Source organism: Engystomops pustulosus, chromosome 10 (genome assembly GCF_040894005.1).
Source record: "Engystomops pustulosus chromosome 10, aEngPut4.maternal, whole genome shotgun sequence".
Taxonomy (NCBI): domain Eukaryota; kingdom Metazoa; phylum Chordata; class Amphibia; order Anura; family Leptodactylidae; genus Engystomops; species Engystomops pustulosus.
Window position 1 is genome coordinate 23,969,514 of NC_092420.1, and position 15,926 is coordinate 23,985,439.

Sequence of the window (15,926 nt, forward strand, 5' to 3'; positions counted from 1 at the left end):
CGTGGGCGGAGTTTTGTGAGTCATCTGGGTTTCGCGCCAGTGAGGGTTTTGGCGGGCTTGAATTATTTGCTGCGCCACAGTTTCTGAGGTAAAAATCTTCAGGCGCGGCAGCGCCGGATGTAGCAGAGCTGGTACAGTTCTTGCAGGGATTAACCTCTTGAGTGCTGGAGCGGCGCTCGACAGCACGTGGCAGCAGTATAACACAGTTCAATCCAGAAACACACAATTGCTTGGGCCTAAACCCGGTTGCAGCAGGGTTAGGCAGCACAGTCTTTTCAATAAAGGAAAGTCTTTAATGCCGTAATAAGGCACAGAAGTATCAATCCTGTTCATGACGCCACTTGCAAAACCACCCACCGGGGCCTAGCCCTTTGCGGTGAGGCCTGGAGACAGCCGGGGCCCGCAGTACCGGAGTGGCTGGCGGTTGCGGCCTAAGCACGCTATTGTCACGGTGCTTGGTACGGGGGAACCGGAGGGCTGTCCTACAGCCTGGCAGGTCTCCAGCAGGGTGGTGTTGGCAAGAAATGATGAGGGAGCGGCTGCTATAGCGGATCTCCCTGGGGCAACCCCTTAATGTCCCGAGTGTGAGTCTCTGGGTGATGGACAGAGTGCCGGTGATGAAGGCAGCCGTATTAGCAGGGACCAGACGGAGACAGAAGTTGAAGAAAACAACTTACAGTTCTTTATTTGAACCGGCAGGAACCGCAGCAAACGTGCCTTTAACAGGTAGATGGAGTGCTGAGATGTGAGTTGGAGGGAGCCTCAGGAGATAGTTCACCAGCCTGGATGTAGAGGGCAGGCTGGGAGGCAGCTGTGTCCTGGTAGGAAGCTTCAGCTTGTCCTGTAGGGCTTCAGGTATCACCTTTAAAGGTAAGATGATACCCCTTTTCCTCACTACACTAACTCTAGTCTAATACTCCACTCCTCAGAGGCAGGGGCTAAGCTCTTCCTGCTCTGGTATGGGCTAGACTGAGATTACTCACTCACTCTAGGATTCTCCTACACTAGAATCTCTCTGAAAGAACTACTAGAATCCCCTAGAATCTGAGACCCAGAACATTCCTGGCCAGGGAGTTTTATTACCTCCCTTTGGTCAGGTGGTGGCTGCTCCTCCAATCACATCTCAGCTTACAGAGCACAGGATGTAACACATATCATTGGACAACAGCATCTTGCATCATACAAAATACTTAACTCCTGCCTTGCCAGGCAGGATTCACCACTGCAATACCCCTATGTCCAATCAGGACCATGTAATGTAATGTGGGTACATGCAGGTGGGACGTATTCGCAAACACTACCTCGCCATTGCATCGGCGAGGGTGTTGCAAAGCCAATTGGGAAGATGAAGAAAGTTCTTTTTTTGCTTATTAATGTGCACTCTGCACCATCTTCACAGAAGAAAACTGAAATGAAGAAATTTTTGCTAATTTTTAAACAAGAAAAACTGAAATATCACATGGTGATAAGTATTCAGAACCTTTCTTCAGTATTGAGTAGAAGCAGCTTTTCAGGTTCTATGGTATCTCCGTGAGGATCAGAAGGAAATGGACAGCCTGAGCGTCACAGCAAAGGGTCTGGATACTTATAACCATGTGATATTTCAGTTGTTCCTGTTTAATAAATTAGCAGAAATATCTACATTTCTGTTTTTCAGTTTTTTCCCCTAGGATGCGGGGATGCATGCACACAGCAGTTTGCTGGGGAGCAGGAGCCAAGACGGGAACACGGGTGCGCCCAGGGATCGCAGGAGCATCCATGACAGCTGCAATGAAACAGAGTTTCTTTTAAAAATTTAAAGGGATATACTTTAAATTTACTTAAATTTAAAGGGGAATACTTTCCGTACCCACGGTATCTCCTAACTAGTGTCAAATTGACCCCTCAGAACATCCTTTGTTGCCTTAGGCTTTGTTATGATGACTTATCCCTAATTCAACAGACACCCAAAGGTCTAGAGATTTTGTGTTTAACCTTGGAGATAATTGTTTACCACTAGGGTTTATAGGTAATTTAAGGTGTTGGACCAAACCTACAAGTAAGGATTGGTTACCACTAGCTGAATAGTGGGGATCTGTCAGGTGGGGCCACCACAAATAACTAGAATAGGGGTCCTATGGTCCCTATTTAAATGGAGTTTGCAGGTCTTACTGATAAATTGTCACTTCATCTCTGATGGACTGTGGAAGTGGTCAATTGTCGTAACCTCAGTCCAACCTCTTTAATTCACAAGTGGACGCTTGGATATCTCTGTCAGTGCCATAGAGATGAATATAGCAACAGGGCACACGTGTTCATTCAGGGTACAGCAGGGGTGCATCCTTATCTATGTGGGTCCCAAACCAGACTGGACAACAACATTAACTTATATTGGCCATTTCCAACCAAAATTAGATAAAAAGACACTGGGGGTCATTTACTAAGGTCCCGAATCGCTTTTTTTCATCGGGTTTTCCGATTTTTTCCGATTTGCGCTGAATTGCCCCGGGTTTTTGGTGCACGCGATTGGATTGTGGCGCTTCGGTGCCGGTGTGAATGCGATGGAAATCGGTGGCGTGGCCGTCGAAAAACCCAACGGATTCGAAAAAATTGCAGTATTTGACTTACCTGCACCAAGAAATAGAAAGTGAACTCCGGTGAACTCCAGCGGACCTCGGTGCCGCAGCGACACCTAGTGGATATAGGCGCGCGGACCTTAGTGAATTCTGGCCGGACCCGAATCAGTGTCGGAGAACCCGCCACTGGATCGCGACTGGATCAGGTAAGTAAATCTGCCCCATTGTGTAGTTCTATGTGTGAGTAAAATAGCAGTATTTTAGGTTTATTTCATACATTCTATATGTTCTAATGCACAGAATAAAAATATAAATGAAATTATTGTAAAAGAACGCAGATCAAAATTACAGAACACATTTAGATACCTGCAGGTTATTGGTGTTAATCTGGCACCTGGTGCTAATTTCCTTATTTATCTGACAAACCCTCAATAACTGTCAGCCTAACTTTCCAGTTTTCACTGATTTTGCAAGAATGTTGTGCTATTCCAAAGTGATGGTAATCCTCAGCAGGTTCTCCAAAGGATGGACAAATGGGTGACTCTATCAGCCATAGCAAGAGACATTGGGGCTCATTTAATACCCGGTCCAGTCGCGATCCAGTGGCGCGTTCTCCGACGAGGATTCGGGTCTTCCGGCGATTCACTAAGGTCGTGTGCCCAATGTCCACCAGGTGTCACTGCTGCGTTGAAGTCCGTCGAGGCCCGCCGGAGTTCACCAAGCCTGGCTGGGTGCAGGCAAGTGCGTGTCAGGTGAACTTTTTTTTTTTAAATACGGTGGTTTTTACGCATCCGATGGGTTTTCCGACGGCCAAGCCCCCCGATTTCTGTCCCGTGCATGTCAGCGCCGATGTGACACAATCCGATCGCGTGCGCCAAAAACTCGAGGCAATTCAGGGAAAATCGTCGCAAAACGTTAATTTTAGGCCAACCCGACGTAGAATCGCGATTTGGGCCCTTAGTAAATGACCCCAATACGTTTTTTTTTTCAAAATAAATTTTATGTTGATACTTTTGATAATTTTGTAAAGCACTGTTCTTGTGACAAGGTGTACCCCTTACAAAAATCCATCAAATGTTGTTCATTGAAGATTACACTATTTCATAAATCAAGTGATTATACATTGTTCTCTAGTTATGATCTCCAGTATATATCCCATATCATTCTCTGCATATAAAATCGCTCTTAAAAAAATTTCCAATTTTTTTTAAGAATCACTGAACAGTAAAATATCTCCAAGCTTATGCACACTGTATATTGTTCCACATTAGAATTATTATTCATAGCTGACCAGTTTCTTTGTTAGCGTTTTTTTTTCAAGGCCAATTTACGAAGAGCGCGTTTCCTGACAGCGCGGAGAACTTAATGTCAACTAAAACTTTCATGGTGAAAAATTAACCTGATTATTTTACATATAAAAAAAAAGTGTATGGAACATCTGCAGAAATTTCCAAGATGTGAATGGCGGTGATTGGAATAATTTGTTATCCCTGTCACGGTGATAAATATTAATTTGCATTCTGAATATTTTTGTGTATGTGTAATGAAGGCAGCGCTGTTAGCATGGCGGGGATGACAGCCTATCCTAATTATGATCAGTGCTTTCAAAGGCCCAGACAGCTCCTTGCAAGCGGCGCGCTCCTTTTATGCCGCAGTTTAAAGGTAGTTCGGCTCTTAATTAATGAGGAATTTTGTAGCTCGTGTAGCATTTAGTGATGGAACATGTGCACTAAGTGCATAAAGATCTGCCATAACCCAAGCTTAGAGATCCAACAGCTGCAGATGAATGGCATAAAGCGTGTGCCCAGCATTCCTACTACAATAATGGGGTATGGAGGTCAGACTAAAAAAAATAATCACTTTTAATAAAAGAGCTTACAGGTCAAGCTTTGTTGGTACCTGTACGTTATGTTGGAAATGTTCTTTTGTTCTAATAGTAGTGCACGGTGACTGAGTGGCTAGCACTTCTGCCTTGCAGCGTTGGAGTCCTAGGTCTGAGTCCCACCCAGGTCAACATCTACAAAGAGTTTGTATGTTCTCTCTGTGTTTGTGTGAGTTTCCTCCGGGTACTCTGGTTTCCTCCCACGCTCCATAACACACTGGTAAGTTGTTTAGATTGTGAGCCCCATGGGTACAGGACCAATTTGGTATGCTTTGCGCAGCGCTGCAGAATCTGTAGGCGCTATATAAAAAAGAATTATTATTATTATTATTATTAAATCCATTAGTGTTTAGGTATTTTTGTCACAGTAGAACTACTGTTGAAAAACAGAGGCGGGCGCAAGTGTGAACAGAGTCTGAGCTCTCGGCCGGCGCCAGCACTGGGCATATCCAGGCAAGTGCCTGGGCCCAGAGCTGCTGCGGGAGTTCATATAAGGCTATACATAAGGAATCCATGGAGATGAGGGGGAACTTTATACAGGTGGTCCCCTACTTAAGGACACCCGACTTACAGACAACTCATAGTTACAGACAGACCCCTCTGACCTCTGGGGAAGCTTTCTGAATGCTTTACTATAGTTCCAGACTGCAATGATCAGCTGTAAGGTGTCTGTAATGAAGCTTTATTGATAATCCTTGGTCCCATTACAGCAAAAAATGTTTAAACTCCAATTGTCATTGGGGCCAAATAGCAGCATGCTATTAACTGGGAAAGGCTGAAGATCTCAAATCAGTCAAAGACACAGGTACCCATACTCGCAAACATATTTCTAATGTAAGAGATTTATTGAAAAGTGGCCAACCCCTTTAAGGCAGAGTTCAGCTTCTAAAACCCAGGGTAAGTTTTGACATACATTTATACATTTCCCCTGCCGCAGCCTGAGACCATTCCTCTATATCATATAAGGAGATCTGCATAAGGACTTGTCTGCAGTGAATGTGTTTAATATATCCACATTTTATTAACTATTTGCATACCTATATGCATAATCTATAATCCTGTTCACTCCCCAGACATTTCAAAGAATGACACATGGTGCTGACAATCTTAAAAAATGTTGACCTTTGACTTCTATAGGAAGCTACTGCCACTACATCCTGGGCAGGGTCGGCTCCAGGTGTCAGTAGGCCCCTGAGCGACAGAGCCTCTGTAGGCCCCTTTGCAGTGAACTGACGTGGCAGCATTAAATATTCTGAAACTAAAAGTTTCACCTGTTACCTAAAATGTTTCCTAGATTATTATACCAAACAGACCCCCATGGTAATTTTATAAAACCTCCCCTAAAACTTTATGGATTCATTATACACAGGCCCTCTCACTCCCTTGGATTCCTTACATACAGCTTTATGTGGGCCCCCCCAGCAGTTCTGTGCCCTGTCACTTGCCCAGGTATGACCAGTGCTGGTACCAGCCCTGATCCGGGGACAGGACCTGGAGGAGGATGATCCTCTTATTCCATAATAGTTATAAACTAAAGCAGAAACCGATGTCTCCTCCTTGCCATGAATGACTTTTACCGTCAGCTGGAACATGATATTGCATGGAATATAGTAATAGATATATTACAGTGGCTGAGTGAGTAGCACTTCTGCCTTGCAGCACTGGGGTCCTGGGTTCAAATCCCAACGAGGTCAACATCTGCAAAGAGTTTGTATGTTCTCTCCGTGTTTGCGTGGGTTTTCCCTGGGTCCTCCGGTTTCCTCCCACACTCAAAAACATACTGGTAGGTTGATTAGATTGTGAGCCCCATGGGGACAGGGACCAATTTGACATGCTTTGTGCAGCGCTGCGTAATATGTGTGCGCTATATAAATAAAGAATTATTATTAAGAATTATTATATACTGCATTACTATAAGACACTGTAAGGCACTTACAGCTCAAATCATCCATACTTCAATCCTAGGAAATCCTGTTTTTAATGTTTTAAAATGTAAGTTTTTATTGTCAGGCTTGGTTATGGTCTGGTTTGTCCCCACAGTACACGTTTTGACCTACTCTCCTTCACCAAGAGGATCTGAGCCCAACCTAGAAAAAGGTCCCAAATGATCAAATTGGAACTTTATGGTTAATTTAATGATCATGGGACCCTAAGGGTTCTGTTATAATAATAGTAGTGGTAAAGCAGCAGCAAAATATGGTGTATCTGGTGGTGGTCCATGCTGCTAAACCCTGTACACACGCCTGATACTCTCTAGTAGCACTTGCATCACCCATGAGAGTTGGTTCGTGAAAGGGTTTTCCCAGGAATATGAAGTAGGTAAGTTACATCAATAGACAGATATCATCAATTACAGATAGCAGGACCCAAGGAAACACAGAAGATCCTGATGCACTTGGGTGAGCACCAAAGACCCTTCAAAGAGCAGATTGGCGATGACCAGACCCCTAATTTTATGGCCTATGTAAAGACCCTATAAATGCTACACATAGGCCATGCTGATCCCTGAGAAACACTTAGAATCTGGTTATGGCTGGAAAGCCGCATAGTCTTGCCTTTAAACTGGACAGGTCAGTCCTCTTTATGGCAGGGATCTTACATTCTCTGCCCAAATTTTATGGGACTGTTCTGACAAATTAGGGGACTTGTCAGGTATGCAGGACTACAAAAGCAGATAAAGACATTAACGTTAAAGGGGTTTTCACCAAGTTTGATTGTTACCCCTTATCCATGGATATAGGGGATAACAGTATGATTGGAGGGTATGTGACTGCTGGGGCCCCGATGAACTGACCTTCATCGTTCACAAGAATGGGGATCCCAATGTTACCAAATTATGGAGCGTCAGATCGAGTATGAATAATACGGGAATGTGGGAAATTGCTGACCACAGCGCTGGGGTATCTCCAGTATTCTATAGGAGCCCTGTGCTCTGCAGTTCCTGAAACTCCCATACTATTGAATGGAGCTGCAGAATGTATGCGCCAAGTTAGTATTGGACGTGCATTCTTGTGACTGGGGGGTCCTAGGAGTCGGACATCTTGTTATTGCCTATGCCGTGGGTAGGGGGTAACAATTAAACTTGATACAACCCATTTAATTACAATTTTATTTGTTTTAAACTTAAATTATTCATTAGATAAGATGGAAAGAACTGAAGTCGGGAGAAACAATATGACTATTTTTCCTTTCCTGACAGATTTGTTTTGCGGCTTTATCCACAGAGAAGCATCAGAGAGATTTGTTCCATTCAATCTGCATAACTAGTCACCATCTGTCTGAAAGAAAATTCCATTTACTGTAGATATGAATCAAGAGGCCTCATATATTACTTACATCTGACAGACCCGCACCAGAAGAAATACAACTTTGTTATCTTGTTTCCAAGAACTTGAAATAAGATACTCGGAGCGATAGGGAAAATCTCCAAATGAATCTGAAGGTTATTGTCCTGTTTTATACCTGTCCCCTGATTTTCACTTTTGCGGAGGAAGGGATGTCTAGTATAAAAAGTAAAAAAAAATATTTTTAATTAATGATAAATTTATGTTCTGATGTACATGTAAGGATGAGCGTATATCCTTCCCAGATTATATTGGAGACCAAAGGGAAGAGGGTCTAAAAAATATCAATTTTCTTAACATTCTAATGTTCTCCTTCTCAATGCTAGGAGGGCGTCTCCATCCCAGGCAAGTCCAATGACCAAGGAGATTATAATTATTCCATTACTCTCCAATATCAGCAGGGATTGTAACCAGGGCAGATTTGGTATTCCTGGAGGCTAAAGAAAAATTTATGTCTGAAGGTCACTTTATTCAAATGGCAGAGCAGGGAGTCTGTGGCTTCCTGCTCCAACATAGTTTTATATAGTGTTGTTGTCCAGAGGATATCAGTGTGGGGCCCTCCAGGTCTGGACCCTAATCAATTACATTGGTAGCTTCATGTGTAAATTCACTCCTGCCTAGACAAATAGCGACAATACTTATTGAGAGAGGAATGATAGGAGAGAAATAGGAAGATAGATAGATAGATAGATAGATAGATAGATAGATATGAGATAGATAGATAGATAGATAGATAGATAGATAGATAGATAGATAGATATGAGATAGATAGATAGATATGAGATAGATAGATAGATAGATAGATAGATAGATACATAGATAGATAGATAGATAGATAGATAGATATGAGATAGATAGATAGATATGAGATAGATAGATAGATAGATAGATAGATAGATACATAGATAGATAGATAGATAGATAGATAGATAGATAGATAGATATGAGATAGATAGATATGAGAGAGAGATAGATAGATAGATACAATAAACAGTTATAACAGTTATCAAATGTGTCTATAATTAAGATTTAGTGTTAATCCTGGTTCATATGACAATCCAACTTTTTTAAAAATCCAATTGTCACAGAGACCAAAAAAGTTCTGGCTGGGATTACAATGATAAAATATACAGTTCCGACTTACATACAAATTCAACTTAAGAACAAACCTACAGACCCTATCTTGTATCTAACCCGGGGACTGCCTGCATATATGAAATAGATAAATCATATACATATGTGACACAGTCAGGGGTTTGTTGCTGGATGGGAGGTATTATCCTCTCAGCTTGTGTTGCTCAGAGTAATGCAGCAAATCAAGCACCGGACCAAACTTCAAGCACCGGTCCAAACCGGGTTTTCAGGGTGTTCCAGCTAACAAAGCTGAGCTGGAAGTGTGCACAAGAGAGTGGAGTGAGCTCTAGTCTCGGAGGGAGAAGCTTGTTCCAAGAGCAAACACGTGTCCTGTCTAGGAGGACAGGTTGGCTGTTTTGGACTTTAAATGGACTAAGTGCTATGCAGCAGCTTCTGCAAGGTGTGAACTTACACCAACAATTTGGACTATTTGTGAAGACCCTGCTACTGGGTGAGAAGGCCAAGCCTGGTCTGTATGTTTATGTTTTAAACAAGCATGAAGACAATGCTGGATTTTTTGTTCCATTTGTTTTGTGGTGTGAATAAACACTGAACTGAACTGAGAACTGTCTCTTTCCCTCTGTCTGCGACCGCTACCTAGCTTATACCTGAGCAATACCCCACAATATATATAGATAGATAGATTGGTACTGTAATTCAGCCTTTTCTTAAAAGACATCTACCACCAGGATGAAGGATTGTAAATGAAGCATACTGAAATACTGGTGTGTTCCCCCTCTGGCAGGATCTGATCTTCTTTTAGCTTCTTATGCTCTATTTTTTTAAGGCTTTTAAAATTATGCAAATAAGGCATTAATATGTGTTAATGGAGCCTGGACCCCTCAGGCTCATTTGCATAATTTTAAAACTTGGTTTACAATCCTTCATCCTAGTGGTAGATGTCCATTAAGCAAAGTAACAATGAATGGAGTGTGTGTGTAAGGGTCTATAGTGAAAATAGATTGATTGATAGATAGAGATATGTACATAGCTAGATATGAGATAGATTGTTTATTTCTTTCTTCCTTCATTCATTCCTTGCTCTAGTCTCTGTAGAAAACACTTCTAAACCTCCAGTTTTACTGTGGCCCCTGTGATCATTAGTAACACCCAATTTGTTTCCAACACTTTGCTTTCTAACTTGTGTCAGGGGCTGTGAAGCTTGAGAACTTCTGTACTTGTGTGTAATACCAGCGGAGAGCCTGACCTGTGCTTACCTAGCATATAGAAAAATATACTAATATTTGGAATAAAACTTCATATTTGTCGTCTTTACATCCCCCTTAAAGACAAATAGTTTAATTAGTAATCCATCTGGATATATATGAGGGACAGGGGTTGACTTTAGAAATTGTAAGTATTAGCAATGACAAGTTAATTAACAATAGAATTGTTTCATAAATTCTCAAAATTCTTGTGCATAAAAGACAGTGAGTAGCAACATCGCCATCTGCTGGGCAAAAGTCATACTGCAATTTTGGAAAGTAACTTTTTACCTATGTTGTGGGCGCTCCTTATTGTAATATCATAAGTAAGGCTCTTAATATTCCCCATACAATGAAGGTTCATAGAAAACTATCTATATAGAGGACAGTGTACAGGAAGGAGGAGATAAGCTATGACATCATCTATTGTCAGTAGTGATGTAATGATGGGTCAATGTTATCTATATAGAGGTCATTGTACAGGGAGGGGGAGGAGATAAGCTGTGACATCATCTATTGTCAGTAGTGATGTAATGATGGGTCAGTATTACCTATGTAGAGGTCATTGTACAGGGGGAGGAGGAGATAAGCTGTGACATCATGTATTGTCAGTAGTGATATAATGATGGGTCAGTGTTATGTATATAGAAGTCATTGTACAGGGAGGGGAAGGAGATAAGCTGTGACATCATCTATTGTCACTAGTGATGTAATGATGGGTCAGTGTTATCTATATAGAGGTCATTGTACAGCGAGGAGGGGATAAGCTGTGACATCATCTATTGTCAGTAGTGATGTAATGATGGCTCAGTGTTATCTATATAGAGGTCATTGTACAGGGAGGAGGAGGAGATAAGCTGTGACATCATCTATTGTCAGTAGTGATGTAATGATGGGTCAGTGTTATCTATATAGAGGTCATTGTACAGGGAGGAGGTGGAGATAAGCTGTGACATCATATATTGTATTATATATATTATACTATTTTTTTTAAAACAAAACTGTAAAATAGATAAAGAAGTAATCACAAGTGCACACAGCCTTTCAGAGACTGGAGGACACGATGAAGAATCAAGAAGACTTGAGAGACTGCGATGTCACTATGTATGACCTGGAACAAGATCGCATGGAAGCTTTATTAGTCCCTGAGGAGTAGACAAGAGCCGCCCCATATGGTTCATCAAACAGCTGCACAGTATATAGAAACATAAAACATGTGTGGAGCTGGATGTGTGGAGCTGCTGCAGGAGGAGAGGGCACGGTTCATCGAATCCTATGTACTAATGCAGGTGATTTATATCTGCAGAAGAGAAAGTTCTCAGAGAGACAGACAGTAAATTGAAGAAAAATACGGCAAGGTTTTTCCTGGCAGAGGCTCAAAATCTATGATTGGCCCATTGGAACTGGTGGAATTCTGTCTGTGGGTTTTCTTGAAGTTTTGGACCTTTTCAAATATCCACAGACATGTATGAAATAAACTCCAGCTGTGCCTCTCATGGCCAGCCCAATGAGTTATGGAAGATAGCTTTAATTAAGTATCTGTCACATACCGACCTGCTTTTATTGTTCTATCGATGCCGTAAATTCTGAATCGCAGGTCAGGACTGATATGAAACTTGCTCCAAAAACCAATAATAAAAGGCAGGATCTTGAAGATTGAAGATTCACCCTTGGTCTTTAGGTTTCATACTGTAAATTATTCAATGAGACTTGAGCATAGAACTGATGTGAACCTAGGATACTTTTCACAGTACTTCTAGGCAAATTGATGGAAAAATGTGGAACCGGTTAAGTTTAGTTTTTTTATTCCACTAGATGTTACCTAGTTTCTAAGAAAATATGCAAAGTTTTCCAGGATGGCATAAGGAAAACCATGCCTCTTTTAGATGCCTTTTAAGGCAGCTCCCTTGAAATCAAGCATGACCTACGAGATGCCTTATGACATGATGCAGGATTAAAACCAAACTAATTTATCTATTCCAGAAGGTACAGACTCCCAACTGTAGACAGAGCTGATTTGACCTGATTGGGTCTCCTCAGTGCAGCCTCGGGAACTGGTTTGGCTGGGTGGGAGGCTTGTGACTAGGGTCGGTCACCTACGGTAAGGAGAACATAGAGATCGTCTCTGATAAGGAGAACAGAGAGAACGCCTACAGTAAGGAAAACAGAAAGATTGCTTTCGATCGGGAAAACAGAGAGATCGCCTACGATAAGGAGAACAGAGAGATCGCCTACGGTAAGAAGAACAGAGAGATCGCCTACGGTAAGAAGAACAGAGAGATCGCCTACGGTAAGAAGAACAGAGAGATCGCCTACGATAAGGAGAACAGAGAGATCGCCTACGGTAAGGAGAACAGAGAGATCACCTACGATAAGGAGAACAGAGAGATCACCTACGATAAGGAGAACAGAGAGATCACCTGCGATAAGGAGAACAGAGAGATCGCCTAGGATAAGGAGAACAGAGAGATCACCTACGGTAAGGAGAACAGAGAGATCGCTTACGGTAAGGAGAACAGAGAGATCGCCTGCGATAAGGAGAACAGAGAGATCGCCTAAGATAAGGAGAACAGAGAGATCACCTAAGATAAGGATAACAGAGAGATCGCCTGCGATAAGGAGAACAGAGAGATCGCCTACGATAAGGAGAACAGAGAGATCACCTGCGATAAGGAGAACAGAGAGATCGCTTACGGTAAGGAGAACAGAGAGATTGCCTGCGATAAAGAGAACAGAGAGATCGCCTAAGATAAGGAGAACAGAGAGATCACCTAAGATAAGGAGAACAGAGAGATCGCCTCTGATAAGGAGAATAGAGAGATTGCCTGCGATAAGGAGAACAGAAAGATTGCCTGCGATAAGGAGAACAGAGAGATCGTCTCTGATAAGGAGAATAGAGAGATAGCCTCTGATAAGGAGAATAGAGAGATCACCTGCGATAAGGAGAACAGAGAGATCGCCTACGGTAAGGAAAACAGAGAGATCGCTTTCGATCTGGAAAACAGAGAGATCGCATCAGATCAGGAGAACACTGAGATCACCATGATCAGGAGAATGAGGAGATCACCACTGATCAAGAAAACAGGGAGACAGCAATGATCAAAAAAGCAGAGAGAGTGGCACTCATCAGGAGAACACAGAGATCAGCACTGATCAGAAAAACAGAGTGATCACCAGCAATCAAGAGAACATAGAGATCGCCTCTAATCAGGAGAACAGATTATCTCCTTCTGTTGTAATACCAGTCTCTGTACATAAACAACGGTGCCACTGAGTCTGATGTAAACCAAAACGACTATAAAGCTCACTCAAAACATTTTGCCTCTTATCTTTGCTTATTCTTTGAAATTTTAAAGAAGACCTGTCATTACAATTTTACCCCCCCAAACCAACAATGCCTGCTGGAAAATGGTTATAATTACTCCCCATATCAACTAAAATTACCTGCCAGTGAGGTATTGTACCTTAATTACTGCTGTTGTTTTTCTCATATGAATATTAGCATACTTGACTCTTTTATTCAAGATATGACTCTTCTTTTCTCCCAGGCTGCCAGTGAACCATGCCCTCTTATTTTGACTGATAGCTCTTTGTCTATTTAAATCTGCTGCTTCCTTGTTCCTGATTGACAGGTCTCACTGCTAGGACATGCTGCTGTATGGAACTAATACTTATGAACTGGAATATTGTGTCACATTTTTTATATGGCGCATTGTGTTACATTTATGTCATGTGACCAGGGTGATGTCATCTAAGGTAATCTCCCTCATAAAATTTACCCCAAGTATGTATCTGATAACATGAAATCACAGCATGCCTCCATGGAGGCATGTGGGGAAGTAGAATTCCAATAAAGCATGCTGTGATTTCATTAGATCAGATACATACATGGGGTAGATATGGCAAATTTTAGGGGGGAAAGGATCTTAGATGACATCACCCTTGTCAAATGACATGTAGCACTGAATAGTGAGGAAGCATAAGGCATAGGGAGGAGTCAATGGGAGGGGCCACCAAAAAGGACATGCCCACTCTGATGGCTGGTATTATAAGATAAAGTTGATTTTATGGGAATTTAAGGGAAACAATTTTTAGCTGAAAAGATGGGTGTCAGATAGTTAATACGGCTCTATGGGAACACCACATTTTCACAAACACTAGCTGTGTTTGTGAAAATGTGGTGACAGGTTCCCTTTAAGCCACTTCTCCACTGCCAAGTAGCTGGTTGGTTCAGTTTGGGATAGTTTGACTACAGCAAGTATACTACTACCCAGTACAATAAAGTAAGAGTACTACTACCCCATACACAACAGTACTACCTAGTACAATATAGTAGGAGTATATCTAGTCCATATACTACTCAATTCCATATGGTAAGAGTACTAGTACCCCAGTAAAAGTACTACTACCCTGTTATAAGAACTACTAAAGCAAACTATATAAGGAGAGTACTACTAAACCATTAAAAGTACTTCTACCCCATACAATAGTAACAGAACTACTACCATATAAAAACAGTAAGGATTATTAAACAATACAATATAGTAAGAGCACATCTAGTCCATATAGTAGTTCATTCCATAAAGTAGGAGTACTTCTACCCCATACAAGTACTACTACTCCATACTATTTAGTTAGAGTACTACCACCCCATTAAAAGTAAATCAGTCCCATATAGTACAGTAAAAGTACTACTACCCTGTACATTATTTTTACAGTACAATAAATGTACCATATATGATGGATCATAATGACATGGTAAAACTCATCATTTTTTTGTCAATATCCCTCTGCGTATTGTGATTGATCTCTCTCCACTTGGGTTCGTTCCATCTATTGTTCATGATAATTATCAATATCAGATAATGATGGGATAACTTACAATTATAAAGTAGTCTGGTGCCATCTACAGGGAAGTTACACCAACTGCATGTGATGCATCCTAACTGCTGGGCCTCATTCACACACAGCTATGTAGCGCAGACTTTTCTAGACCGTCGTCAGATCATCCGAATTTATATCTGTATTACTCTTCTTGTTATGTCAGTCTCAGTGACTTTACACCAAATTTCTTCATAATTGCAGACAGAAATTGGTAAAGAAGGTCAATTGCTATTGTTGCTATAATATATGTTGGAATTGAAATCTGCCACCTACCTGGTAGGTCTTCTCATAGAGGTGGTATTTGGATGAGGTTGAACTGTATATCAATTGATAACAGGTAGGGGTGTCACAGCGTCATACACAGATGTAAAATATAGCTGTATGATTAAAGTAGAACTCTTCCTAAAATTTGGCAGTATGAATGTATCCGTCTTCCCAGGAAGGAACAGCTTATATACATGTTTTGTACAGAGCGATGTGACAGATGGGAACTCATTAGTAATCCTCATTAGCTCTTCAGGAGGGTTGGGAGGGCTGTCAAGAAAATCATACAAGAAAAAAAGCGAGGAGGATATCAGAGGGAAATAATTAGTTTTCTCGTCATATTTAATGAAAGAAGTAAGAAAAAAATGGATCTGAGCTGTGACAAATACCAAAACTTAAGAAATGTGATACACAATTTACTGTACAGTGAGGATACAGGGGGTATAACAGGAGACAATAGAAGAGTGTTCGCCGCTCATAGGGTCTTACACATTGTAAAGGTAAAGGGAACCCGTCATGAGGATTTAGGAACGAAGCACCACCAACGTGTTATCCAGGACAGGCAAGTGACCATGATGTACTTCTGTATTCTGGGAGATTTAGCATTATAAAGAAATAGATTTTGGAACACTGTATACAAATGACATGTAAGGAGTCA

General features: G+C 41.5%; 1 long non-coding RNA gene across 2 annotated transcripts in view; it reads right to left on the bottom strand.

Annotated features, from left to right (window-relative positions):
• LOC140104398 (uncharacterized) overlaps positions 1-15,453 on the bottom strand; it is a 38,346-nt gene extending 22,893 nt beyond the window's left edge. Inside the window, exons 1-2 of one of the 2 annotated variants that reach the window (XR_011850311.1) lie at positions 15,278-15,453; positions 7,774-7,937 (exon numbers count right to left, since the gene is read on the bottom strand). This is a non-coding gene — a long non-coding RNA (uncharacterized lncRNA). The remainder of the gene's footprint in view (positions 1-7,773; positions 7,938-15,277) is intronic. The other variant, XR_011850312.1, reaches the window with a different exon arrangement.
• Between the last annotated feature and the right edge of the window lie 473 nt (positions 15,454-15,926).